We start from the raw sequence: 23,476 nt of genomic DNA, 5'->3' as shown, positions 1-23,476 counted from the left end.
CTCATTTTCGTTTTATATTTTTTAATTTTTTTTACGGCTCGGGAAATGCACTCGGGAAGGCATAACGGGGCCCATCGTGACCCGGTTCGGAGCGAGCTTTCCGAAAAGTACTTACGGGCCCCGTGAGTCCATACGGATCAAAAGTTACGTGCGAATTTCGATCGACGGGGATTTTTTCTCTTAGTTTGTCGTTTCCAAGGAATATCCCGTTAAGTAATCACGCAACGGGGCACGAAAACCGGGGAAAAAGAAAGTTCGAACATTTTGCAAGAAGGGGAAGGGCATTTATTACAAATATATTTGCAATGCATAACATAACGGGTGCGATCATACCGGCACTAATGCACAGGATCCCATCGAACTCCGAAGTTAAGCGTGCTTGGGCGAGAGTAGTACTAGGATGGGTGACCTCTGAGGAAGTCCTCGTGTTGCACCCCTCATTTTCGTTTTATATTTTTTAATTTTTTTTACGGCTCGGGAAATGCACTCGGGAAGGCATAGCGGGGCCCATCGTGGCCAGGTTCGGAGCAGAGCTTTCCGAAAAGTACTTACGGGCCCAGTGAGTCCATCCGGATCAAAAGTTACGTGCGAATTTCGATCGACGGGGGATTTTTCTCTTAGTTTGTCGTTTCCAAGGAATATCCCGTTAAGTAATCACGCAACGGGGCACGAAAACCGGGGAAAAAGAAAGTTCGAACATTTTGCAAGAAGGGGAAGGGCATTTATTACAAATATATTTGCAATGCATAACATAGCGGGTGCGATCATACCGGCACTAATGCACGGATCCCATCAGAACTCCGAAGTTAAGCGTGCTTGGGCGAGAGTAGTACTAGGATGGGTGACCTCCTGGGAAGTCCTCGTGTTGCACCCCTCATTTTCGTTTTATATTTTTTAATTTTTTTTACGGCTCGGGAAATGCACTCGGGAAGGCATAACGGGGCCCATCGTGACCGGTTCGGAGCAGGCTTTCCGAAAAGTACTTACGGGCCCCGTGAGTCCATCCGGATCAAAAGTTACGTGCGAATTTCGATCGACGGGGATTTTTTCTCTTAGTTTGTCGTTTCCAAGGAATATCCCGTTAAGTAATCACGCAACGGGGCACGAAAACCAGGAAAAAAGAAAGTTCGAACATTTTGCAAGAAGGGGAAGGGCATTTATTACAAATATATTTGCAATGCATAACATAACGGGTGCGATCATACCGGCACTAATGCAGGGATCCCATCGAACTCGAGAGTTAAGCGTGCTTGGGCGAGAGTAGTACTAGGATGGGTGACCTCCTGGGAAGTCCTCGTGTTGCACCCCTCATTTTCGTTTTATATTTTTTAATTTTTTTTACGGCTCGGGAAATGCACTCGGGAAGGCATAACGGGGCCCATCGTGACCGGTTCGGAGCAGGCTTTCCGAAAAGTACTTACGGGCCCAGTGAGTCCATCCGGATCAAAAGTTACGTGCGAATTTCGATCGACGGGGATTTTTCTCTTAGTTTGTCGTTTCCAAGGAATATCCCGTTAAGTAATCACGCAACGGGGCACGAAAACCGGGAAAAAGAAAGTTCGAACATTTTGCAAGAAGGGGAAGGGCATTTATTACAAATATATTTGCAATGCATAACATAGCGGGTGCGATCATACCGGCACTAATGCACGGATCCCATCGAACTCCGAAGTTAAGCGTGCTTGGGCGAGAGTAGTACTAGGATGGGTGACCTCTGGGAAGTCCTCGTGTTGCACCCCTCATTTTCGTTTTATATTTTTTAATTTTTTTTACGGCTCGGGAAATGCACTCGGGAAGGCATAACGGGGCCCATCGTGACCGGTTCGGAGCGAGGCTTTCCGAAAAGTACTTACGGGCCCCGTGAGTCCATCCGGATCAAAAGTTACGTGCGAATTTCGATCGACGGGGGATTTTTTCTCTTAGTTTGTCGTTTCCAAGGAATATCCCGTTAAGTAATCACGCAACGGGGCACGAAAACCAGGGGAAAAAGAAAGTTCGAACATTTTGCAAGAAGGGGAAGGGCATTTATTACAAATATATTTGCAATGCATAACATAACGGGTGCGATCATACCGGCACTAATGCACCGGATCCCATCGAACTCGAAGTTAAGCGTGCTTGGGCGAGAGTAGTACTAGGATGGGTGACCTCTGGGAAGTCCTCGTGTTGCACCCCTCATTTTCGTTTTATATTTTTTAATTTTTTTTTACGGCTCGGGAAATGCACTCGGGAAGGCATAACGGGGCCCATCGTGACCGGTTCGGAGCAGGCTTTCCGAAAAGTACTTACGGGCCCGTGAGTCCATACGGATCAAAAGTTACGTGCGAATTTCGATCGACGGGGATTTTTTTCTTAGTTTGTCGTTTCCAAGGAATATCCCGTTAAGTAATCACGCAACGGGGCACGAAAACCGGGAAAAAGAAAGTTCGAACATTTTGCAAGAAGGGGAAGGGCATTTATTACAAATATATTTGCAATGCATAACATAGCGGGTGCGATCATACCAGCACTAATGCACGGATCCCATCGAACTCCGAAGTTAAGCGTGCTTGGGCGAGAGTAGTACTAGGATGGGTGACCTCTGGGAAGTCCTCGTGTTGCACCCCTCATTTTCGTTTTATATTTTTTAATTTTTTTACGGCTCGGGAAATGCACTCGGGAAGGCATAACGGGGCCCATCGTGACCGGTTCGGAGCAGGCTTTCCGAAAAGTACTTACGGGCCCAGTGAGTCCATCTGGATCAAAAGTTACGTGCGAATTTCGATCGACGGGGATTTTTTCTCTTAGTTTGTCGTTTCCAAGGAATATCCCGTTAAGTAATCACGCAACGGGGCACGAAAACCAGGGAAAAAGAAAGTTCGAACATTTTGCAAGAAGGGGAAGGGCATTTATTACAAATATATTTGCAATGCATAACATAGCGGGTGCGATCATACCAGCGCTAATGCACCGGATCCCATCAGAACTCCGAAGTTAAGCGTGCTTGGGCGAGAGTAGTACTAGGATGGGTGACCTCCTGGGAAGTCCTCGTGTTGCACCCCTCATTTTCGTTTTATATTTTTTTAATTTTTTATGGCTCGGGAAATGCACTCGGGAAGGCATAACGGGGCCCATCGTGACCGGTTCGGAGCGAGGCTTTCCGAAAAGTACTTACGGGCCCAGTGAGTCCATCCGGATCAAAAGTTACGTGCGAATTTCGATCGACGGGGATTTTTTCTCTTAGTTTGTCGTTTCCAAGGAATATCCCGTTAAGTAATCACGCATGACGGGGCACGAAAACCAGGGAAAAAGAAAGTTCGAACATTTTGCAAGAAGGGGAAGGGCATTTATTACAAATATATTTGCAATGCATAACATAACGGGTGCGATCATACCGGCACTAATGCAGGATCCCATCGAACTCCGAAGTTAAGCGTGCTTGGGCGAGAGTAGTACTAGGATGGGTGACCTCTGGGAAGTCCTCGTGTTGCACCCCTCATTTTCGTTTTATATTTTTTAATTTTTTTTTACGGCTCGGGAAATGCACTCGGGAAGGCATAACGGGGCCCATCGTGACCGGTTCGGAGCGAGGCTTTCCGAAAAGTACTTACGGGCCCAGTGAGTCCATCCGGATCAAAAGTTACGTGCGAATTTCGATCGACGGGGGATTTTTTCTCTTAGTTTGTCGTTTCCAAGGAATATCCCGTTAAGTAATCACGACAGGGCACGAAAACCGGGAAAAAAGAAAGTTCGAACATTTTGCAAGAAGGGGAAGGGCATTTATTACAAATATATTTGCAATGCATAACATAACGGGTGCGATCATACCGGCACTAATGCAGGATCCCATCGAACTCCGAAGTTAAGCGTGCTTGGGCGAGAGTAGTACTAGGATGGGTGACCTCCTGGGAAGTCCTCGTGTTGCACCCCTCATTTTCGTTTTATATTTTTAATTTTTTTTTACGGCTCGGGAAATGCACTCGGGAAGGCATAACGGGGCCCATCGTGACCCGGTTCGGAGCGAGGCTTTCCGAAAAGTACTTACGGGCCCGTGAGTCCATACTGGATCAAAAGTTACGTGCGAATTTCGATCGACGGGGATTTTTTTCTTAGTTTGTCGTTTCCAAGGAATATCCCGTTAAGTAATCACGCAGACGGGGCACGAAAACCAGGAAAAAGAAAGTTCGAACATTTTGCAAGAAGGGGAAGGGCATTTATTACAAATATATTTGCAATGCATAACATAGCGGGTGCGATCATACCAGCACTAATGCACGGATCCCATCGAACTCCGAAGTTAAGCGTGCTTGGGCGAGAGTAGTACTAGGATGGGTGACCTCTGGGAAGTCCTCGTGTTGCACCCCTCATTTTCGTTTTATATTTTTTAATTTTTTTTACGGCTCGGGAAATGCACTCGGGAAGGCATAGCGGGGCCCATCGTGACCGGTTCGGAGCGAGGCTTTCCGAAAAGTACTTACGGGCCCGTGAGTCCATCCGGATCAAAAGTTACGTGCGAATTTCGATCGACGGGGATTTTTTTCTTTAGTTTGTCGTTTCCAAGGAATATCCCGTTAAGTAATCACGCAACGGGGCACGAAAACCAGGGAAAAAAGAAAGTTCGAACATTTTGCAAGAAGGGGAAGGGCATTTATTACAAATATATTTGCAATGCATAACATAACGGGTGCGATCATACCGGCACTAATGCACGGATCCCATCAGAACTCCGAAGTTAAGCGTGCTTGGGCGAGAGTAGTACTAGGATGGGTGACCTCCTGGGAAGTCCTCGTGTTGCACCCCTCATTTTCGTTTTATATTTTTTAATTTTTTTTACGGCTCGGGAAATGCACTCGGGAAGGCATAACGGGGCCCATCGTGGCCCGGTTCGGAGCGAGGCTTTCCGAAAAGTACTTACGGGCCCCGTGAGTCCATACTGGATCAAAAGTTACGTGCGAATTTCGATCGACGGGGATTTTTTTCTTAGTTTGTCGTTTCCAAGGAATATCCCGTTAAGTAATCACGCAACGGGGCACGAAAACCAGGGAAAAAGAAAGTTCGAACATTTTGCAAGAAGGGGAAGGGCATTTATTACAAATATATTTGCAATGCATAACATAACGGGTGCGATCATACCAGCACTAATGCACCGGATCCCATCGAACTCCGAGTTAAGCGTGCTTGGGCGAGAGTAGTACTAGGATGGGTGACCTCTGGGAAGTCCTCGTGTTGCACCCCTCATTTTCGTTTTATATTTTTTAATTTTTTTTACGGCTCGGGAAATGCACTCGGGAAGGCATAACGGGGCCCATCGTGACCGGTTCGGAGCGAGCTTTCCGAAAAGTACTTACGGGCCCCGTGAGTCCATCCGGATCAAAAGTTACGTGCGAATTTCGATCGACGGGGATTTTTTTCTTAGTTTGTCGTTTCCAAGGAATATCCCGTTAAGTAATCACGCATGACGGGGCACGAAAACCAGGAAAAAGAAAGTTCGAACATTTTGCAAGAAGGGGAAGGGCATTTATTACAAATATATTTGCAATGCATAACATAACGGGTGCGATCATACCGGCACTAATGCACCGGATCCCATCGAACTCCGAGTTAAGCGTGCTTGGGCGAGAGTAGTACTAGGATGGGTGACCTCCTGGGAAGTCCTCGTGTTGCACCCCTCATTTTCGTTTTATATTTTTTTAATTTTTTTTTACGGCTCGGGAAATGCACTCGGGAAGGCATAACGGGGCCCATCGTGGCCGGTTCGGAGCGAGGCTTTCCGAAAAGTACTTACGGGCCCCGTGAGTCCATACTGGATCAAAAGTTACGTGCGAATTTCGATCGACGGGGATTTTTTTCTTAGTTTGTCGTTTCCAAGGAATATCCCGTTAAGTAATCACGCAACGGGGCACGAAAACCGGGGAAAAAGAAAGTTCGAACATTTTGCAAGAAGGGGAAGGGCATTTATTACAAATATATTTGCAATGCATAACATAACGGGTGCGATCATACCGGCGCTAATGCAGGATCCCATCGAACTCCGAAGTTAAGCGTGCTTGGGCGAGAGTAGTACTAGGATGGGTGACCTCTGGGAAGTCCTCGTGTTGCACCCCTCATTTTCGTTTTATATTTTTTAATTTTTTTTACGGCTCGGGAAATGCACTCGGGAAGGCATAGCGGGGCCCATCGTGACCCGGTTCGGAGCGAGGCTTTCCGAAAAGTACTTACGGGCCCAGTGAGTCCATCCGGATCAAAAGTTACGTGCGAATTTCGATCGACGGGGGATTTTTTCTTAGTTTGTCGTTTCCAAGGAATATCCCGTTAAGTAATCACGCAACGGGGCACGAAAACCAGGAAAAAAGAAAGTTCGAACATTTTGCAAGAAGGGGAAGGGCATTTATTACAAATATATTTGCAATGCATAACATAACGGGTGCGATCATACCGGCACTAATGCAGGATCCCATCGAACTCCGAAGTTAAGCGTGCTTGGGCGAGAGTAGTACTAGGATGGGTGACCTCTGGGAAGTCCTCGTGTTGCACCCCTCATTTTCGTTTTATATTTTTTAATTTTTTTTTTTACGGCTCGGGAAATGCACTCGGGAAGGCATAACGGGGCCCATCGTGACCGGTTCGGAGCGAGCTTTCCGAAAAGTACTTACGGGCCCCGTGAGTCCATCTGGATCAAAAGTTACGTGCGAATTTCGATCGACGGGGATTTTTTCTTAGTTTGTCGTTTCCAAGGAATATCCCGTTAAGTAATCACGCAACGGGGCACGAAAACCAGGGAAAAAGAAAGTTCGAACATTTTGCAAGAAGGGGAAGGGCATTTATTACAAATATATTTGCAATGCATAACATAGCGGGTGCGATCATACCGGCACTAATGCAGGATCCCATCGAACTCCGAAGTTAAGCGTGCTTGGGCGAGAGTAGTACTAGGATGGGTGACCTCTGGGAAGTCCTCGTGTTGCACCCCTCATTTTCGTTTTATATTTTTTAATTTTTTTTACGGCTCGGGAAATGCACTCGGGAAGGCATAACGGGGCCCATCGTGACCCGGTTCGGAGCAAGCTTTCCGAAAAGTACTTACGGGCCCCGTGAGTCCATCCGGATCAAAAGTTACGTGCGAATTTCGATCGACGGGGATTTTTTTCTTAGTTTGTCGTTTCCAAGGAATATCCCGTTAAGTAATCACGCAACGGGGCACGAAAACCGGGGAAAAAGAAAGTTCGAACATTTTGCAAGAAGGGGAAGGGCATTTATTACAAATATATTTGCAATGCATAACATAACGGGTGCGATCATACCGGCACTAATGCACGGATCCCATCGAACTCCGAAGTTAAGCGTGCTTGGGCGAGAGTAGTACTAGGATGGGTGACCTCCTGGGAAGTCCTCGTGTTGCACCCCTCATTTTCGTTTTATATTTTTTAATTTTTTTTACGGCTCGGGAAATGCACTCGGGAAGGCATAACGGGGCCCATCGTGACCGGTTCGGAGCGGGCTTTCCGAAAAGTACTTACGGGCCCCGTGAGTCCATACTGGATCAAAAGTTACGTGCGAATTTCGATCGACGGGGATTTTTCTCTTAGTTTGTCGTTTCCAAGGAATATCCCGTTAAGTAATCACGCAACGAGGCACGAAAACCAGGAAAAAGAAAGTTCGAACATTTTGCAAGAAGGGGAAGGGCATTTATTACAAATATATTTGCAATGCATAACATAGCGGGTGCGATCATACCAGCACTAATGCAGGATCCCATCGAACTCCGAAGTTAAGCGTGCTTGGGCGAGAGTAGTACTAGGATGGGTGACCTCTGGGAAGTCCTCGTGTTGCACCCCTCATTTTCGTTTTATATTTTTTAATTTTTTTTACGGCTCGGGAAATGCACTCGGGAAGGCATAACGGGGCCCATCGTGACCGGTTCGGAGCAGGCTTTCCGAAAAGTACTTACGGGCCCCGTGAGTCCATCCGGATCAAAAGTTACGTGCGAATTTCGATCGACGGGGATTTTTTTCTTAGTTTGTCGTTTCCAAGGAATATCCCGTTAAGTAATCACGCAACGAGGGCACGAAAACCGGGAAAAAGAAAGTTCGAACATTTTGCAAGAAGGGGAAGGGCATTTATTACAAATATATTTGCAATGCATAACATAACGGGTGCGATCATACCAGCACTAATGCAGGATCCCATCGAACTCAGAGTTAAGCGTGCTTGGGCGAGAGTAGTACTAGGATGGGTGACCTCTGGGAAGTCCTCGTGTTGCACCCCTCATTTTCGTTTTATATTTTTTAATTTTTTTTTTACGGCTCGGGAAATGCACTCGGGAAGGCATAACGGGGCCCATCGTGACCGGTTCGGAGCGAGCTTTCCGAAAAGTACTTACGGGCCCCGTGAGTCCATACTGGATCAAAAGTTACGTGCGAATTTCGATCGACGGGGATTTTTTTCTTAGTTTGTCGTTTCAAAGGAATATCCCGTTAAGTAATCACGCAACGGGGGCACGAAAACCAGGAAAAAGAAAGTTCGAACATTTTGCAAGAAGGGGAAGGGCATTTATTACAAATATATTTGCAATGCATAACATAGCGGGTGCGATCATACCAGCACTAATGCACGGATCCCATCGAACTCCGAAGTTAAGCGTGCTTGGGCGAGAGTAGTACTAGGATGGGTGACCTCTGGGAAGTCCTCGTGTTGCACCCCTCATTTTCGTTTTATATTTTTTAATTTTTTTTTCGGCTCGGGAAATGCACTCGGGAAGGCATAACGGGGCCCATCGTGACCGGTTCGGAGCAGGCTTTCCGAAAAGTACTTACGGGCCCCGTGAGTCCATCCGGATCAAAAGTTACGTGCGAATTTCGATCGACGGGGATTTTTTTCTTAGTTTGTCGTTTCCAAGGAATATCCCGTTAAGTAATCACGCAACAGGGCACGAAAACCAGGAAAAAGAAAGTTCGAACATTTTGCAAGAAGGGGAAGGGCATTTATTACAAATATATTTGCAATGCATAACATAACGGGTGCGATCATACCAGCACTAATGCACCGGATCCCATCAGAACTCCGAAGTTAAGCGTGCTTGGGCGAGAGTAGTACTAGGATGGGTGACCTCCTGGGAAGTCCTCGTGTTGCACCCCTCATTTTCGTTTTATATTTTTTAATTTTTTTTACGGCTCGGGAAATGCACTCGGGAAGGCATAACGGGGCCCATCGTGACCGGTTCGGAGCGAGCTTTCCGAAAAGTACTTACGGGCCCCGTGAGTCCATCCGGATCAAAAGTTACGTGCGAATTTCGATCGACGGGGATTTTTTTCTTAGTTTGTCGTTTCCAAGGAATATCCCGTTAAGTAATCACGCACGCGGGGCACGAAAACCAGGGAAAAAGAAAGTTCGAACATTTTGCAAGAAGGGGAAGGGCATTTATTACAAATATATTTGCAATGCATAACATAACGGGTGCGATCATACCGGCACTAATGCACCGGATCCCATCAGAACTCCGAAGTTAAGCGTGCTTGGGCGAGAGTAGTACTAGGATGGGTGACCTCTGGGAAGTCCTCGTGTTGCACCCCTCATTTTCGTTTTATATTTTTTAATTTTTTTTTTACGGCTCGGGAAATGCACTCGGGAAGGCATAACGGGGCCCATCGTGACCCGGTTCGGAGCGGGCTTTCCGAAAAGTACTTACGGGCCCCGTGAGTCCATCTGGATCAAAAGTTACGTGCGAATTTCGATCGACGGGGATTTTTTCTTAGTTTGTCGTTTCCAAGGAATATCCCGTTAAGTAATCACGCAACAGGGCACGAAAACCAGGAAAAAAGAAAGTTCGAACATTTTGCAAGAAGGGGAAGGGCATTTATTACAAATATATTTGCAATGCATAACATAACGGGTGCGATCATACCGGCACTAATGCACCGGATCCCATCAGAACTCCGAAGTTAAGCGTGCTTGGGCGAGAGTAGTACTAGGATGGGTGACCTCCTGGGAAGTCCTCGTGTTGCACCCCTCATTTTCGTTTTATATTTTTTAATTTTTTTTACGGCTCGGGAAATGCACTCGGGAAGGCATAACGGGGCCCATCGTGACCGGTTCGGAGCGAGCTTTCCGAAAAGTACTTACGGGCCCCGTGAGTCCATACGGATCAAAAGTTACGTGCGAATTTCGATCGACGGGGATTTTTTTCTTAGTTTGTCGTTTCCAAGGAATATCCCGTTAAGTAATCACGCAACAGGGCACGAAAACCAGGGAAAAAGAAAGTTCGAACATTTTGCAAGAAGGGGAAGGGCATTTATTACAAATATATTTGCAATGCATAACATAACGGGTGCGATCATACCGGCACTAATGCACCGGATCCCATCAGAACTCCGAAGTTAAGCGTGCTTGGGCGAGAGTAGTACTAGGATGGGTGACCTCTGGGAAGTCCTCGTGTTGCACCCCTCATTTTCGTTTTATATTTTTTAATTTTTTTTACGGCTCGGGAAATGCACTCGGGAAGGCATAACGGGGCCCATCGTGACCGGTTCGGAGCAGGCTTTCCGAAAAGTACTTACGGGCCCCGTGAGTCCATCCGGATCAAAAGTTACGTGCGAATTTCGATCGACGGGGATTTTTTCTCTTAGTTTGTCGTTTCCAAGGAATATCCCGTTAAGTAATCACGCAGGGCACGAAAACCAGGGAAAAAGAAAGTTCGAACATTTTGCAAGAAGGGGAAGGGCATTTATTACAAATATATTTGCAATGCATAACATAACGGGTGCGATCATACCGGCACTAATGCACCGGATCCCATCAGAACTCCGAAGTTAAGCGTGCTTGGGCGAGAGTAGTACTAGGATGGGTGACCTCTGGGAAGTCCTCGTGTTGCACCCCTCATTTTCGTTTTATATTTTTTAATTTTTTTTTTACGGCTCGGGAAATGCACTCGGGAAGGCATAACGGGGCCCATCGTGACCCGGTTCGGAGCGAGCTTTCCGAAAAGTACTTACGGGCCCCGTGAGTCCATCCGGATCAAAAGTTACGTGCGAATTTCGATCGACGGGGATTTTTTTCTTAGTTTGTCGTTTCCAAGGAATATCCCGTTAAGTAATCACGCAACGGGGCACACGAAAACCAGGAAAAAGAAAGTTCGAACATTTTGCAAGAAGGGGAAGGGCATTTATTACAAATATATTTGCAATGCATAACATAACGGGTGCGATCATACCAGCACTAATGCACCGGATCCCATCAGAACTCCGAAGTTAAGCGTGCTTGGGCGAGAGTAGTACTAGGATGGGTGACCTCCTGGGAAGTCCTCGTGTTGCACCCCTCATTTTCGTTTTATATTTTTTAATTTTTTTTACGGCTCGGGAAATGCACTCGGGAAGGCATAACGGGGCCCATCGTGACCGGGTTCGGAGCGAGGCTTTCCGAAAAGTACTTACGGGCCCCGTGAGTCCATCCGGATCAAAAGTTACGTGCGAATTTCGATCGACGGGGATTTTTTTTCTTAGTTTGTCGTTTCCAAGGAATATCCCGTTAAGTAATCACGCAGACGGGGCACGAAAACCAGGGAAAAAGAAAGTTCGAACATTTTGCAAGAAGGGGAAGGGCATTTATTACAAATATATTTGCAATGCATAACATAACGGGTGCGATCATACCAGCACTAATGCACCGGATCCCATCAGAACTCCGAAGTTAAGCGTGCTTGGGCGAGAGTAGTACTAGGATGGGTGACCTCTGGGAAGTCCTCGTGTTGCACCCCTCATTTTCGTTTTATATTTTTTAATTTTTTTTACGGCTCGGGAAATGCACTCGGGAAGGCATAGCGGGGCCCATCGTGACCGGTTCGGAGCAGGCTTTCCGAAAAGTACTTACGGGCCCCGTGAGTCCATCCGGATCAAAAGTTACGTGCGAATTTCGATCGACGGGGGATTTTTTTCTTAGTTTGTCGTTTCCAAGGAATATCCCGTTAAGTAATCACGCAACGGGGCACGAAAACCAGGAAAAAAGAAAGTTCGAACATTTTGCAAGAAGGGGAAGGGCATTTATTACAAATATATTTGCAATGCATAACATAACGGGTGCGATCATACCAGCACTAATGCACGGATCCCATCAGAACTCCGAAGTTAAGCGTGCTTGGGCGAGAGTAGTACTAGGATGGGTGACCTCTGGGAAGTCCTCGTGTTGCACCCCTCATTTTCGTTTTATATTTTTTAATTTTTTTTTTACGGCTCGGGAAATGCACTCGGGAAGGCATAACGGGGCCCATCGTGACCCGGTTCGGAGCGAGGCTTTCCGAAAAGTACTTACGGGCCCCGTGAGTCCATACGGATCAAAGTTACGTGCGAATTTCGATCGACGGGGGATTTTTTCTTAGTTTGTCGTTTCCAAGGAATATCCCGTTAAGTAATCACGCAACGGGGCACGAAAACCAGGAAAAAAGAAAGTTCGAACATTTTGCAAGAAGGGGAAGGGCATTTATTACAAATATATTTGCAATGCATAACATAGCGGGTGCGATCATACCAGCACTAATGCACCGGATCCCATCAGAACTCCGAAGTTAAGCGTGCTTGGGCGAGAGTAGTACTAGGATGGGTGACCTCCTGGGAAGTCCTCGTGTTGCACCCCTCATTTTCGTTTTATATTTTTTAATTTTTTTTACGGCTCGGGAAATGCACTCGGGAAGGCATAACGGGGCCCATCGTGGCCCGGTTCGGAGCGGGCTTTCCGAAAAGTACTTACGGGCCCCGTGAGTCCATCCGGATCAAAAGTTACGTGCGAATTTCGATCGACGGGGATTTTTTTCTTAGTTTGTCGTTTCCAAGGAATATCCCGTTAAGTAATCACGCAACGGGGCACGAAAACCAGGAAAAAAGAAAGTTCGAACATTTTGCAAGAAGGGGAAGGGCATTTATTACAAATATATTTGCAATGCATAACATAACGGGTGCGATCATACCAGCACTAATGCACCGGATCCCATCAGAACTCCGAAGTTAAGCGTGCTTGGGCGAGAGTAGTACTAGGATGGGTGACCTCCTGGGAAGTCCTCGTGTTGCACCCCTCATTTTCGTTTTATATTTTTTAATTTTTTTTACGGCTCGGGAAATGCACTCGGGAAGGCATAACGGGGCCCATCGTGACCGGTTCGGAGCGAGCTTTCCGAAAAGTACTTACGGGCCCCGTGAGTCCATCCGGATCAAAAGTTACGTGCGAATTTCGATCGACGGGGATTTTTTTCTTAGTTTGTCGTTTCCAAGGAATATCCCGTTAAGTAATCACGCAACAGGGCACGAAAACCAGGGAAAAAGAAAGTTCGAACATTTTGCAAGAAGGGGAAGGGCATTTATTACAAATATATTTGCAATGCATAACATAACGGGTGCGATCATACCAGCACTAATGCACCGGATCCCATCAGAACTCCGAAGTTAAGCGTGCTTGGGCGAGAGTAGTACTAGGATGGGTGACCTCCTGGGAAGTCCTCGTGTTGCACCCCTCATTTTCGTTTTATATTTTTTAATTTTTTTTACGGCTCGGGAAATGCACTCGGGAAGGCATAACGGGGCCCATCGTGGCCCGGTTCGGAGCAGAGCTTTCCGAAAAAGTACTTACGGGCCCCGTGAGTCCATCCGGATCAAAAGTTACGTGCGAATTTCGATCGACGGGGATTTTTTTCTTAGTTTGTCGTTTCCAAGGAATATCCCGTTAAGTAATCACGCATGACGGGGCACGAAAACCAGGAAAAAGAAAGTTCGAACATTTTGCAAGAAGGGGAAGGGCATTTATTACAAATATATTTGCAATGCATAACATAACGGGTGCGATCATACCGGCACTAATGCACGGATCCCATCGAACTCCGAAGTTAAGCGTGCTTGGGCGAGAGTAGTACTAGGATGGGTGACCTCTGGGAAGTCCTCGTGTTGCACCCCTCATTTTCGTTTTATATTTTTTAATTTTTTTTACGGCTCGGGAAATGCACTCGGGAAGGCATAACGGGGCCCATCGTGACCCGGTTCGGAGCGAGGCTTTCCGAAAAGTACTTACGGGCCCCGTGAGTCCATCCGGATCAAAAGTTACGTGCGAATTTCGATCGACGGGGATTTTTTTCTTAGTTTGTCGTTTCCAAGGAATATCCCGTTAAGTAATCACGCATGACGGGGCACGAAAACCAGGAAAAAGAAAGTTCGAACATTTTGCAAGAAGGGGAAGGGCATTTATTACAAATATATTTGCAATGCATAACATAACGGGTGCGATCATACCAGCACTAATGCACGGATCCCATCGAACTCCGAAGTTAAGCGTGCTTGGGCGAGAGTAGTACTAGGATGGGTGACCTCTGGGAAGTCCTCGTGTTGCACCCCTCATTTTCGTTTTATATTTTTTAATTTTTTTTACGGCTCGGGAAATGCACTCGGGAAGGCATAACGGGGCCCATCGTGGCCGGGTTCGGAGCAGGCTTTCCGAAAAGTACTTACGGGCCCGTGAGTCCATCCGGATCAAAAGTTACGTGCGAATTTCGATCGACGGGGATTTTTTCTTAGTTTGTCGTTTCCAAGGAATATCCCGTTAAGTAATCACGCAACAGGGCACGAAAACCAGGGAAAAAGAAAGTTCGAACATTTTGCAAGAAGGGGAAGGGCATTTATTACAAATATATTTGCAATGCATAACATAACGGGTGCGATCATACCGGCACTAATGCACCGGATCCCATCGAACTCCGAGTTAAGCGTGCTTGGGCGAGAGTAGTACTAGGATGGGTGACCTCTGGGAAGTCCTCGTGTTGCACCCCTCATTTTCGTTTTATATTTTTTAATTTTTTTTACGGCTCGGGAAAATGCACTCGGGAAGGCATAACGGGGCCCATCGTGGCCCGGTTCGGAGCGAGCTTTCCGAAAAGTACTTACGGGCCCCGTGAGTCCATACTGGATCAAAAGTTACGTGCGAATTTCGATCGACGGGGATTTTTCTCTTAGTTTGTCGTTTCCAAGGAATATCCCGTTAAGTAATCACGCAACGGGGCACGAAAACCGGGAAAAAGAAAGTTCGAACATTTTGCAAGAAGGGGAAGGGCATTTATTACAAATATATTTGCAATGCATAACATAACGGGTGCGATCATACCGGCACTAATGCAGGATCCCATCGAACTCCGAAGTTAAGCGTGCTTGGGCGAGGTAGTACTAGGATGGGTGACCTCCTGGGAAGTCCTCGTGTTGCACCCCTCATTTTCGTTTTATATTTTTTAATTTTTTTTACGGCTCGGGAAATGCACTCGGGAAGGCATAACGGGGCCCATCGTGACCCGGTTCGGAGCGAGCTTTCCGAAAAGTACTTACGGGCCCGTGAGTCCATCCGGATCAAAAGTTACGTGCGAATTTCGATCGACGGGGATTTTTTTCTTAGTTTGTCGTTTCCAAGGAATATCCCGTTAAGTAATCACGCAACGGGGCACGAAAACCAGGAAAAAGAAAGTTCGAACATTTTGCAAGAAGGGGAAGGGCATTTATTACAAATATATTTGCAATGCATAACATAACGGGTGCGATCATACCAGCACTAATGCACGGATCCCATCGAACTCGAAGTTAAGCGTGCTTGGGCGAGAGTAGTACTAGGATGGGTGACCTCTGGGAAGTCCTCGTGTTGCACCCCTCATTTTCGTTTTATATTTTTTAATTTTTTTTACGGCTCGGGAAATGCACTCGGGAAGGCATAACGGGGCCCATCGTGACCGGTTCGGAGCGAGGCTTTCCGAAAAGTACTTACGGGCCCCGTGAGTCCATCCGGATCAAAAGTTACGTGCGAATTTCGATCGACGGGGATTTTTTTCTTAGTTTGTCGTTTCCAAGGAATATCCCGTTAAGTAATCACGCATGACAGGGCACGAAAACCAGGGAAAAAAGAAAGTTCGAACATTTTGCAAGAAGGGGAAGGGCATTTATTACAAATATATTTGCAATGCATAACATAACGGGTGCGATCATACCGGCACTAATGCACGGATCCCATCGAACTCCGAGTTAAGCGTGCTTGGGCGAGAGTAGTACTAGGATGGGTGACCTCTGGGAAGTCCTCGTGTTGCACCCCTCATTTTCGTTTTATATTTTTTAATTTTTTTTTTACGGCTCGGGAAATGCACTCGGGAAGGCATAACGGGGCCCATCGTGGCCCGGTTCGGAGCGAGGCTTTCCGAAAAGTACTTACGGGCCCCGTGAGTCCATCCGGATCAAAAGTTACGTGCGAATTTCGATCGACGGGGATTTTTTCTCTTAGTTTGTCGTTTCAAAGGAATATCCCGTTAAGTAATCACGCAACGGGGCACGAAAACCAGGAAAAAGAAAGTTCGAACATTTTGCAAGAAGGGGAAGGGCATTTATTACAAATATATTTGCAATGCATAACATAACGGGTGCGATCATACCGGCACTAATGCACGGATCCCATCGAACTCCGAAGTTAAGCGTGCTTGGGCGAGAGTAGTACTAGGATGGGTGACCTCTGGGAAGTCCTCGTGTTGCACCCCTCATTTTCGTTTTATATTTTTTAATTTTTTTTTTTCGGCTCGGGAAATGCACTCGGGAAGGCATAACGGGGCCCATCGTGAACCGGTTCGGAGCAGGCTTTCCGAAAAGTACTTACGGGCCCCGTGAGTCCATACGGATCAAAAGTTACGTGCGAATTTCGATCGACGGGGATTTTTTTCTTAGTTTGTCGTTTCCAAGGAATATCCCGTTAAGTAATCACGCAACGGGGCACGAAAACCAGGGAAAAAGAAAGTTCGAACATTTTGCAAGAAGGGGAAGGGCATTTATTACAAATATATTTGCAATGCATAACATAACGGGTGCGATCATACCAGCACTAATGCACGGATCCCATCGAACTCCGAAGTTAAGCGTGCTTGGGCGAGAGTAGTACTAGGATGGGTGACCTCTGGGAAGTCCTCGTGTTGCACCCCTCATTTTCGTTTTATATTTTTTAATTTTTTTTTACGGCTCGGGAAATGCACTCGGGAAGGCATAACGGGGCCCATCGTGGCCCGGTTCGGAGCAGGCTTTCCGAAAAGTACTTACGGGCCCCGTGAGTCCATCCGGATCAAAAGTTACGTGCGAATTTCGATCGACGGGGATTTTTTTCTTAGTTTGTCGTTTCCAAGGAATATCCCGTTAAGTAATCACGCAACGGGGCACGAAAACCAGGGAAAAAGAAAGTTCGAACATTTTGCAAGAAGGGGAAGGGCATTTATTACAAATATATTTGCAATGCATAACATAGCGGGTGCGATCATACCGGCACTAATGCACCGGATCCCATCGAACTCCGAAGTTAAGCGTGCTTGGGCGAGAGTAGTACTAGGATGGGTGACCTCTGGGAAGTCCTCGTGTTGCACCCCTCATTTTCGTTTTATATTTTTTAATTTTTTTTACGGCTCGGGAAATGCACTCGGGAAGGCATAACGGGGCCCATCGTGACCCGGTTCGGAGCGAGCTTTCCGAAAAGTACTTACGGGCCCGTGAGTCCATCCGGATCAAAAGTTACGTGCGAATTTCGATCGACGGGGGATTTTTTTCTTAGTTTGTCGTTTCCAAGGAATATCCCGTTAAGTAATCACGCAACAGGGCACGAAAACCAGGAAAAAGAAAGTTCGAACATTTTGCAAGAAGGGGAAGGGCATTTATTACAAATATATTTGCAATGCATAACATAACGGGTGCGATCATACCAGCACTAATGCAGGATCCCATCGAACTCCGAAGTTAAGCGTGCTTGGGCGAGAGTAGTACTAGGATGGGTGACCTCTGGGAAGTCCTCGTGTTGCACCCCTCATTTTCGTTTTATATTTTTTAATTTTTTTTGGCTCGGAAATGCACTCGGGAAGGCATAGCGGGGCCCATCGTGACCGGTTCGGAGCAGGCTTTCCGAAAAGTACTTACGGGCCCAGTGAGTCCATCCGGATCAAAAGTTACGTGCGAATTTCGATCGACGGGGGATTTTTTCTCTTAGTTTGTCGTTTCCAAGGAATATCCCGTTAAGTAATCACGCACGGGGCACGAAAACCAGGAAAAAAGAAAGTTCGAACATTTTGCAAGAAGGGGAAGGGCATTTATTACAAATATATTTGCAATGCATAACATAACGGGTGCGATCATACCGGCACTAATGCACGGATCCCATCGAACTCAAGTTAAGCGTGCTTGGGCGAGAGTAGTACTAGGATGGGTGACCTCTGGGAAGTCCTCGTGTTGCACCCCTCATTTTCGTTTTATATTTTTTAATTTTTTTTACGGCTCGGGAAATGCACTCGGGAAGGCATAACGGGGCCCATCGTGACCGGTTCGGAGCGAGCTTTCCGAAAAGTACTTACGGGCCCGTGAGTCCATCCGGATCAAAAGTTACGTGCGAATTTCGATCGACGGGGGATTTTTTCTCTTAGTTTGTCGTTTCCAAGGAATATCCCGTTAAGTAATCACGCATGACAGGGCACGAAAACCAGGAAAAAGAAAGTTCGAACATTTTGCAAGAAGGGGAAGGGCATTTATTACAAATATATTTGCAATGCATAACATAACGGGTGCGATCATACCGGCGCTAATGCACGGATCCCATCGAACTCCGAAGTTAAGCGTGCTTGGGCGAGAGTAGTACTAGGATGGGTGACCTCCTGGGAAGTCCTCGTGTTGCACCCCTCATTTTCGTTTTATATTTTTTAATTTTTTTTTACGGCTCAGGAAATGCACTCGGGAAGGCATAACGGGGCCCATCGTGACCGGTTCGGAGCGAGCTTTCCGAAAAGTACTTACGGGCCCCGTGAGTCCATACGGATCAAAAGTTACGTGCGAATTTCGATCGACGGGGATTTTTTTCTTAGTTTGTCGTTTCCAAGGAATATCCCGTTAAGTAATCACGCAACAGGGCACGAAAACCAGGAAAAAAGAAAGTTCGAACATTTTGCAAGAAGGGGAAGGGCATTTATTACAAATATATTTGCAATGCATAACATAACGGGTGCGATCATACCGGCACTAATGCACCGGATCCCCTCCGAAGTTAAGCGTGCTTGGGCGAGAGTAGTACTAGGATGGGTGACCTCCTGGGAAGTCCTCGTGTTGCACCCCTCATTTTCGTTTTATATTTTTTAATTTTTTTTACGGCTCGGGAAATGCACTCGGGAAGGCATAACGGGGCCCATCGTGACCCGGTTCGGAGCAGGCTTTCCGAAAAGTACTTACGGGCCCCAGTGAGTCCATCCGGATCAAAAGTTACGTGCGAATTTCGATCGACGGGGGATTTTTTTCTTAGTTTGTCGTTTCCAAGGAATATCCCGTTAAGTAATCACGCAACGACGGCACGAAAACCAGGGAAAAAGAAAGTTCGAACATTTTGCAAGAAGGGGAAGGGCATTTATTACAAATATATTTGCAATGCATAACATAACGGGTGCGATCATACCAGCACTAATGCAGGATCCCATCGAACTCGAAGTTAAGCGTGCTTGGGCGAGAGTAGTACTAGGATGGGTGACCTCTGGGAAGTCCTCGTGTTGCACCCCTCATTTTCGTTTTATATTTTTTAATTTTTTTTTTTACGGCTCGGGAAATGCACTCGGGAAGGCATAACGGGGCCCATCGTGACCCGGTTCGGAGCAGGCTTTCCGAAAAGTACTTACGGGCCCCGTGAGTCCATCCGGATCAAAAGTTACGTGCGAATTTCGATCGACGGGGATTTTTTTTCTTAGTTTGTCGTTTCCAAGGAATATCCCGTTAAGTAATCACGCAACAGGGCACGAAAACCAGGGAAAAAGAAAGTTCGAACATTTTGCAAGAAGGGGAAGGGCATTTATTACAAATATATTTGCAATGCATAACATAACGGGTGCGATCATACCGGCACTAATGCACCGGATCCCATCAGAACTCCGAAGTTAAGCGTGCTTGGGCGAGAGTAGTACTAGGATGGGTGACCTCCTGGGAAGTCCTCGTGTTGCACCCCTCATTTTCGTTTTATATTTTTTAATTTTTTTTACGGCTCGGGAAATGCACTCGGGAAGGCATAACGGGGCCCATCGTGACCCGGTTCGGAGCAGGCTTTCCGAAAAGTACTTACGGGCCCCGTGAGTCCATCCGGATCAAAAGTTACGTGCGAATTTCGATCGACGGGGGATTTTTTCTTAGTTTGTCGTTTCCAAGGAATATCCGTTAAGTAATCACGCAACGGGGCACGAAAACCAGGAAAAAGAAAGTTCGAACATTTTGCAAGAAGGGGAAGGGCATTTATTACAAATATATTTGCAATGCATAACATAGCGGGTGCGATCATACCGGCACTAATGCAGGATCCCATCGAACTCGAGGAAGTTAAGCGTGCTTGGGCGAGAGTAGTACTAGGATGGGTGACCTCCTGGGAAGTCCTCGTGTTGCACCCCTCATTTTCGTTTTATATTTTTTAATTTTTTTTACGGCTCGGGAAATGCACTCGGGAAGGCATAACGGGGCCCATCGTGGCCGGTTCGGAGCAGGCTTTCCGAAAAAGTACTTACGGGCCCCGTGAGTCCATCCGGATCAAAAGTTACGTGCGAATTTCGATCGACGGGGATTTTTTCTCTTAGTTTGTCGTTTCCAAGGAATATCCCGTTAAGTAATCACGCAACAGGGCACGAAAACCAGGAAAAAAGAAAGTTCGAACATTTTGCAAGAAGGGGAAGGGCATTTATTACAAATATATTTGCAATGCATAACATAGCGGGTGCGATCATACCGGCACTAATGCACCGGATCCCATCAGAACTCCGAAGTTAAGCGTGCTTGGGCGAGAGTAGTACTAGGATGGGTGACCTCCTGGGAAGTCCTCGTGTTGCACCCCTCATTTTCGTTTTATATTTTTTAATTTTTTTTACGGCTCGGGAAATGCACTCGGGAAGGCATAACGGGGCCCATCGTGACCGGTTCGGAGCGAGCTTTCCGAAAAGTACTTACGGGCCCCGTGAGTCCATCCGGATCAAAAGTTACGTGCGAATTTCGATCGACGGGGATTTTTTCTCTTAGTTTGTCGTTTCCAAGGAATATCCCGTTAAGTAATCACGCAACGGGGCACGAAAACCAGGGAAAAAGAAAGTTCGAACATTTTGCAAGAAGGGGAAGGGCATTTATTACAAATATATTTGCAATGCATAACATAACGGGTGCGATCATACCGGCACTAATGCAGGGATCCCATCGAACTCCGAAGTTAAGCGTGCTTGGGCGAGAGTAGTACTAGGATGGGTGACCTCCTGGGAAGTCCTCGTGTTGCACCCCTCATTTTCGTTTTATATTTTTTAATTTTTTTTTACGGCTCGGGAAATGCACTCGGGAAGGCATAACGGGGCCCATCGTGACCGGTTCGGAGCGAGCTTTCCGAAAAGTACTTACGGGCCCCGTGAGTCCATCCGGATCAAAAGTTACGTGCGAATTTCGATCGACGGGGATTTTTTCTCTTAGTTTGTCGTTTCCAAGGAATATCCCGTTAAGTAATCACGCATGACAGGGCACGAAAACCAGGGAAAAAGAAAGTTCGAACATTTTGCAAGAAGGGGAAGGGCATTTATTACAAATATATTTGCAATGCATAACATAGCGGGTGCGATCATACCGGCGCTAATGCACCGGATCCCATCGAACTCGAAGTTAAGCGTGCTTGGGCGAGAGTAGTACTAGGATGGGTGACCTCTGGGAAGTCCTCGTGTTGCACCCCTCATTTTCGTTTTATATTTTTTAATTTTTTTTGGCTCCGGGAAATGCACTCGGGAAGGCATAACGGGGCCCATCGTGGCCCGGTTCGGAGCGAGCTTTCGAAAAGTACTTACGGGCCCCGTGAGTCCATCCGGATCAAAAGTTACGTGCGAATTTCGATCGACGGGGATTTTTCTCTTAGTTTGTCGTTTCCAAGGAATATCCCGTTAAGTAATCACGCATGAGGGCACGAAAACCAGGGAAAAAGAAAGTTCGAACATTTTGCAAGAAGGGGAAGGGCATTTATTACAAATATATTTGCAATGCATAACATAGCGGGTGCGATCATACCGGCGCTAATGCACGGATCCCATCGAACTCGAAGTTAAGCGTGCTTGGGCGAGAGTAGTACTAGGATGGGTGACCTCTGGGAAGTCCTCGTGTTGCACCCCTCATTTTCGTTTTATATTTTTTAATTTTTTTTTTACGGCTCGGGAAATGCACTCGGGAAGGCATAACGGGGCCCATCGTGACCCGGTTCGGAGCGAGCTTTCCGAAAAGTACTTACGGGCCCCGTGAGTCCATCCGGATCAAAAGTTACGTGCGAATTTCGATCGACGGGGATTTTTTCTCTTAGTTTGTCGTTTCCAAGGAATATCCCGTTAAGTAATCACGCAACGGGGCACGAAAACCAGGAAAAAAGAAAGTTCGAACATTTTGCAAGAAGGGAAAGGGCATTTATTACAAATATATTTGCAATGCATAACATAACGGGTGCGATCATACCAGCACTAATGCACCGGATCCCATCAGAACTCCGAAGTTAAGCGTGCTTGGGCGAGAGTAGTACTAGGATGGGTGACCTCCTGGGAAGTCCTCGTGTTGCACCCCTCATTTTCGTTTTATATTTTTTAATTTTTTTTACGGCTCGGGAAATGCACTCGGGAAGGCATAACGGGGCCCATCGTGACCCGGTTCGGAGCGAGGCTTTCCGAAAAGTACTTACGGGCCCAGTGAGTCCATCCGGATCAAAGTTACGTGCGAATTTCGATCGACGGGGATTTTTTCTCTTAGTTTGTCGTTTCCAAGGAATATCCCGTTAAGTAATCACGCAACAGGGCACGAAAACCAGGAAAAAAGAAAGTTCGAACATTTTGCAAGAAGGGGAAGGGCATTTATTACAAATATATTTGCAATGCATAACATAACGGGTGCGATCATACCGGCACTAATGCACGGGATCCCATCGAGAACTCGAAGTTAAGCGTGCTTGGGCGAGGTAGTACTAGGATGGGTGACCTCTGGGAAGTCCTCGTGTTGCACCCCTCATTTTCGTTTTATATTTTTTAATTTTTTTTGGCTCGGGAAATGCACTCGGGAAGGCATAACGGGGCCCATCGTGACCCGGTTCGGAGCGAGCTTTCCGAAAAGTACTTACGGGCCCAGTGAGTCCATCCGGATCAAAAGTTACGTGCGAATTTCGATCGACGGGGATTTTTCTCTTAGTTTGTCGTTTCCAAGGAATATCCCGTTAAGTAATCACGCATGACGGGGCACGAAAACCAGGGAAAAAGAAAGTTCGAACATTTTGCAAGAAGGGGAAGGGCATTTATTACAAATATATTTGCAATGCATAACATAACGGGTGCGATCATACCGGCACTAATGCACGGATCCCATCGAACTCCGAAGTTAAGCGTGCTTGGGCGAGGTAGTACTAGGATGGGTGACCTCTGGGAAGTCCTCGTGTTGCACCCCTCATTTTCGTTTTATATTTTTTAATT

General features: G+C 46.7%; 50 non-coding genes and 4 pseudogenes across 50 annotated transcripts; all 54 read left to right on the top strand.

Annotated features, from left to right (window-relative positions):
- Positions 1-319: 319 nt before the first annotated feature.
- LOC125313531 lies at positions 320-437 on the top strand. Its single transcript, XR_007197209.1, has one exon. It is a non-coding gene; the product is annotated as a 5S ribosomal RNA (ribosomal RNA).
- Positions 438-756: 319 nt separating this feature from the next.
- Positions 757-874, top strand: LOC125313525. The gene has a single exon (XR_007197203.1). It is a non-coding gene; the product is annotated as a 5S ribosomal RNA (ribosomal RNA).
- Positions 875-1,191: 317 nt separating this feature from the next.
- On the top strand, positions 1,192-1,308 carry LOC125313552. Its single transcript, XR_007197229.1, has one exon. It is a non-coding gene; the product is annotated as a 5S ribosomal RNA (ribosomal RNA).
- Positions 1,309-1,623: 315 nt separating this feature from the next.
- Positions 1,624-1,739, top strand: LOC125313542. Its single transcript, XR_007197219.1, has one exon. It is a non-coding gene; the product is annotated as a 5S ribosomal RNA (ribosomal RNA).
- Positions 1,740-2,059: 320 nt separating this feature from the next.
- On the top strand, positions 2,060-2,175 carry LOC125313547. The gene has a single exon (XR_007197224.1). It is a non-coding gene; the product is annotated as a 5S ribosomal RNA (ribosomal RNA).
- Positions 2,176-2,490: 315 nt separating this feature from the next.
- Positions 2,491-2,606, top strand: LOC125313539. The gene has a single exon (XR_007197216.1). It is a non-coding gene; the product is annotated as a 5S ribosomal RNA (ribosomal RNA).
- Positions 2,607-2,922: 316 nt separating this feature from the next.
- Positions 2,923-3,041, top strand: LOC125313518. Its single transcript, XR_007197196.1, has one exon. It is a non-coding gene; the product is annotated as a 5S ribosomal RNA (ribosomal RNA).
- A 319-nt stretch (positions 3,042-3,360) lies between these two features.
- LOC125313558 lies at positions 3,361-3,475 on the top strand. The gene has a single exon (XR_007197235.1). It is a non-coding gene; the product is annotated as a 5S ribosomal RNA (ribosomal RNA).
- Positions 3,476-3,793: 318 nt separating this feature from the next.
- On the top strand, positions 3,794-3,909 carry LOC125313543. The gene has a single exon (XR_007197220.1). It is a non-coding gene; the product is annotated as a 5S ribosomal RNA (ribosomal RNA).
- Positions 3,910-4,227: 318 nt separating this feature from the next.
- LOC125313538 lies at positions 4,228-4,343 on the top strand. The gene has a single exon (XR_007197215.1). It is a non-coding gene; the product is annotated as a 5S ribosomal RNA (ribosomal RNA).
- A 318-nt stretch (positions 4,344-4,661) lies between these two features.
- LOC125313523 lies at positions 4,662-4,779 on the top strand. Its single transcript, XR_007197201.1, has one exon. It is a non-coding gene; the product is annotated as a 5S ribosomal RNA (ribosomal RNA).
- Positions 4,780-5,098: 319 nt separating this feature from the next.
- Positions 5,099-5,214, top strand: LOC125313544. The gene has a single exon (XR_007197221.1). It is a non-coding gene; the product is annotated as a 5S ribosomal RNA (ribosomal RNA).
- Positions 5,215-5,531: 317 nt separating this feature from the next.
- Positions 5,532-5,648, top strand: LOC125313529. The gene has a single exon (XR_007197207.1). It is a non-coding gene; the product is annotated as a 5S ribosomal RNA (ribosomal RNA).
- A 320-nt stretch (positions 5,649-5,968) lies between these two features.
- Positions 5,969-6,083, top strand: LOC125313561. The gene has a single exon (XR_007197238.1). It is a non-coding gene; the product is annotated as a 5S ribosomal RNA (ribosomal RNA).
- A 318-nt stretch (positions 6,084-6,401) lies between these two features.
- On the top strand, positions 6,402-6,516 carry LOC125313556. The gene has a single exon (XR_007197233.1). It is a non-coding gene; the product is annotated as a 5S ribosomal RNA (ribosomal RNA).
- A 318-nt stretch (positions 6,517-6,834) lies between these two features.
- On the top strand, positions 6,835-6,949 carry LOC125313555. Its single transcript, XR_007197232.1, has one exon. It is a non-coding gene; the product is annotated as a 5S ribosomal RNA (ribosomal RNA).
- A 317-nt stretch (positions 6,950-7,266) lies between these two features.
- On the top strand, positions 7,267-7,383 carry LOC125313528. The gene has a single exon (XR_007197206.1). It is a non-coding gene; the product is annotated as a 5S ribosomal RNA (ribosomal RNA).
- A 316-nt stretch (positions 7,384-7,699) lies between these two features.
- LOC125313554 lies at positions 7,700-7,814 on the top strand. The gene has a single exon (XR_007197231.1). It is a non-coding gene; the product is annotated as a 5S ribosomal RNA (ribosomal RNA).
- Positions 7,815-8,130: 316 nt separating this feature from the next.
- Positions 8,131-8,244, top strand: LOC125313513 (annotated as a pseudogene).
- Positions 8,245-8,563: 319 nt separating this feature from the next.
- LOC125313537 lies at positions 8,564-8,679 on the top strand. Its single transcript, XR_007197214.1, has one exon. It is a non-coding gene; the product is annotated as a 5S ribosomal RNA (ribosomal RNA).
- Positions 8,680-8,994: 315 nt separating this feature from the next.
- LOC125313514 lies at positions 8,995-9,113 on the top strand. Its single transcript, XR_007197192.1, has one exon. It is a non-coding gene; the product is annotated as a 5S ribosomal RNA (ribosomal RNA).
- A 317-nt stretch (positions 9,114-9,430) lies between these two features.
- LOC125313522 lies at positions 9,431-9,548 on the top strand. The gene has a single exon (XR_007197200.1). It is a non-coding gene; the product is annotated as a 5S ribosomal RNA (ribosomal RNA).
- A 318-nt stretch (positions 9,549-9,866) lies between these two features.
- LOC125313517 lies at positions 9,867-9,985 on the top strand. The gene has a single exon (XR_007197195.1). It is a non-coding gene; the product is annotated as a 5S ribosomal RNA (ribosomal RNA).
- Positions 9,986-10,301: 316 nt separating this feature from the next.
- LOC125313521 lies at positions 10,302-10,419 on the top strand. Its single transcript, XR_007197199.1, has one exon. It is a non-coding gene; the product is annotated as a 5S ribosomal RNA (ribosomal RNA).
- A 314-nt stretch (positions 10,420-10,733) lies between these two features.
- Positions 10,734-10,851, top strand: LOC125313520. Its single transcript, XR_007197198.1, has one exon. It is a non-coding gene; the product is annotated as a 5S ribosomal RNA (ribosomal RNA).
- A 320-nt stretch (positions 10,852-11,171) lies between these two features.
- Positions 11,172-11,290, top strand: LOC125313557. Its single transcript, XR_007197234.1, has one exon. It is a non-coding gene; the product is annotated as a 5S ribosomal RNA (ribosomal RNA).
- Positions 11,291-11,610: 320 nt separating this feature from the next.
- LOC125313519 lies at positions 11,611-11,728 on the top strand. Its single transcript, XR_007197197.1, has one exon. It is a non-coding gene; the product is annotated as a 5S ribosomal RNA (ribosomal RNA).
- Positions 11,729-12,045: 317 nt separating this feature from the next.
- LOC125313527 lies at positions 12,046-12,162 on the top strand. Its single transcript, XR_007197205.1, has one exon. It is a non-coding gene; the product is annotated as a 5S ribosomal RNA (ribosomal RNA).
- Positions 12,163-12,481: 319 nt separating this feature from the next.
- Positions 12,482-12,600, top strand: LOC125313546. The gene has a single exon (XR_007197223.1). It is a non-coding gene; the product is annotated as a 5S ribosomal RNA (ribosomal RNA).
- Positions 12,601-12,917: 317 nt separating this feature from the next.
- On the top strand, positions 12,918-13,036 carry LOC125313535. Its single transcript, XR_007197212.1, has one exon. It is a non-coding gene; the product is annotated as a 5S ribosomal RNA (ribosomal RNA).
- Positions 13,037-13,352: 316 nt separating this feature from the next.
- Positions 13,353-13,471, top strand: LOC125313524. Its single transcript, XR_007197202.1, has one exon. It is a non-coding gene; the product is annotated as a 5S ribosomal RNA (ribosomal RNA).
- Positions 13,472-13,791: 320 nt separating this feature from the next.
- Positions 13,792-13,907, top strand: LOC125313541. The gene has a single exon (XR_007197218.1). It is a non-coding gene; the product is annotated as a 5S ribosomal RNA (ribosomal RNA).
- Positions 13,908-14,226: 319 nt separating this feature from the next.
- Positions 14,227-14,342, top strand: LOC125313536. The gene has a single exon (XR_007197213.1). It is a non-coding gene; the product is annotated as a 5S ribosomal RNA (ribosomal RNA).
- A 315-nt stretch (positions 14,343-14,657) lies between these two features.
- Positions 14,658-14,773, top strand: LOC125313545. The gene has a single exon (XR_007197222.1). It is a non-coding gene; the product is annotated as a 5S ribosomal RNA (ribosomal RNA).
- Positions 14,774-15,091: 318 nt separating this feature from the next.
- LOC125313550 lies at positions 15,092-15,206 on the top strand. The gene has a single exon (XR_007197227.1). It is a non-coding gene; the product is annotated as a 5S ribosomal RNA (ribosomal RNA).
- Positions 15,207-15,521: 315 nt separating this feature from the next.
- Positions 15,522-15,636, top strand: LOC125313559. The gene has a single exon (XR_007197236.1). It is a non-coding gene; the product is annotated as a 5S ribosomal RNA (ribosomal RNA).
- A 320-nt stretch (positions 15,637-15,956) lies between these two features.
- LOC125313548 lies at positions 15,957-16,071 on the top strand. Its single transcript, XR_007197225.1, has one exon. It is a non-coding gene; the product is annotated as a 5S ribosomal RNA (ribosomal RNA).
- A 320-nt stretch (positions 16,072-16,391) lies between these two features.
- Positions 16,392-16,507, top strand: LOC125313540. The gene has a single exon (XR_007197217.1). It is a non-coding gene; the product is annotated as a 5S ribosomal RNA (ribosomal RNA).
- A 319-nt stretch (positions 16,508-16,826) lies between these two features.
- LOC125313534 lies at positions 16,827-16,942 on the top strand. Its single transcript, XR_007197211.1, has one exon. It is a non-coding gene; the product is annotated as a 5S ribosomal RNA (ribosomal RNA).
- A 318-nt stretch (positions 16,943-17,260) lies between these two features.
- On the top strand, positions 17,261-17,377 carry LOC125313526. The gene has a single exon (XR_007197204.1). It is a non-coding gene; the product is annotated as a 5S ribosomal RNA (ribosomal RNA).
- A 316-nt stretch (positions 17,378-17,693) lies between these two features.
- Positions 17,694-17,808, top strand: LOC125313553. Its single transcript, XR_007197230.1, has one exon. It is a non-coding gene; the product is annotated as a 5S ribosomal RNA (ribosomal RNA).
- A 314-nt stretch (positions 17,809-18,122) lies between these two features.
- LOC125313562 lies at positions 18,123-18,236 on the top strand. The gene has a single exon (XR_007197239.1). It is a non-coding gene; the product is annotated as a 5S ribosomal RNA (ribosomal RNA).
- A 318-nt stretch (positions 18,237-18,554) lies between these two features.
- LOC125313530 lies at positions 18,555-18,671 on the top strand. The gene has a single exon (XR_007197208.1). It is a non-coding gene; the product is annotated as a 5S ribosomal RNA (ribosomal RNA).
- A 317-nt stretch (positions 18,672-18,988) lies between these two features.
- LOC125313533 lies at positions 18,989-19,100 on the top strand (annotated as a pseudogene).
- Positions 19,101-19,420: 320 nt separating this feature from the next.
- Positions 19,421-19,534, top strand: LOC125313512 (annotated as a pseudogene).
- Positions 19,535-19,855: 321 nt separating this feature from the next.
- Positions 19,856-19,974, top strand: LOC125313516. The gene has a single exon (XR_007197194.1). It is a non-coding gene; the product is annotated as a 5S ribosomal RNA (ribosomal RNA).
- Positions 19,975-20,289: 315 nt separating this feature from the next.
- Positions 20,290-20,407, top strand: LOC125313510. The gene has a single exon (XR_007197191.1). It is a non-coding gene; the product is annotated as a 5S ribosomal RNA (ribosomal RNA).
- A 318-nt stretch (positions 20,408-20,725) lies between these two features.
- Positions 20,726-20,844, top strand: LOC125313515. The gene has a single exon (XR_007197193.1). It is a non-coding gene; the product is annotated as a 5S ribosomal RNA (ribosomal RNA).
- A 317-nt stretch (positions 20,845-21,161) lies between these two features.
- LOC125313532 lies at positions 21,162-21,278 on the top strand. Its single transcript, XR_007197210.1, has one exon. It is a non-coding gene; the product is annotated as a 5S ribosomal RNA (ribosomal RNA).
- A 320-nt stretch (positions 21,279-21,598) lies between these two features.
- On the top strand, positions 21,599-21,714 carry LOC125313551. The gene has a single exon (XR_007197228.1). It is a non-coding gene; the product is annotated as a 5S ribosomal RNA (ribosomal RNA).
- Positions 21,715-22,029: 315 nt separating this feature from the next.
- Positions 22,030-22,144, top strand: LOC125313511 (annotated as a pseudogene).
- A 320-nt stretch (positions 22,145-22,464) lies between these two features.
- Positions 22,465-22,583, top strand: LOC125313509. Its single transcript, XR_007197190.1, has one exon. It is a non-coding gene; the product is annotated as a 5S ribosomal RNA (ribosomal RNA).
- Positions 22,584-22,901: 318 nt separating this feature from the next.
- Positions 22,902-23,018, top strand: LOC125313560. Its single transcript, XR_007197237.1, has one exon. It is a non-coding gene; the product is annotated as a 5S ribosomal RNA (ribosomal RNA).
- A 317-nt stretch (positions 23,019-23,335) lies between these two features.
- Positions 23,336-23,450, top strand: LOC125313549. Its single transcript, XR_007197226.1, has one exon. It is a non-coding gene; the product is annotated as a 5S ribosomal RNA (ribosomal RNA).
- Positions 23,451-23,476: the final 26 nt, after the last annotated feature.

The sequence above is a fragment of the Rhodamnia argentea genome, unplaced genomic scaffold, assembly GCF_020921035.1.
Source record: "Rhodamnia argentea isolate NSW1041297 unplaced genomic scaffold, ASM2092103v1 Rarg_v2.64, whole genome shotgun sequence".
Lineage (NCBI taxonomy): Eukaryota > Viridiplantae > Streptophyta > Magnoliopsida > Myrtales > Myrtaceae > Rhodamnia > Rhodamnia argentea.
This window is presented reverse-complemented; position numbering and strand designations above follow the sequence as displayed.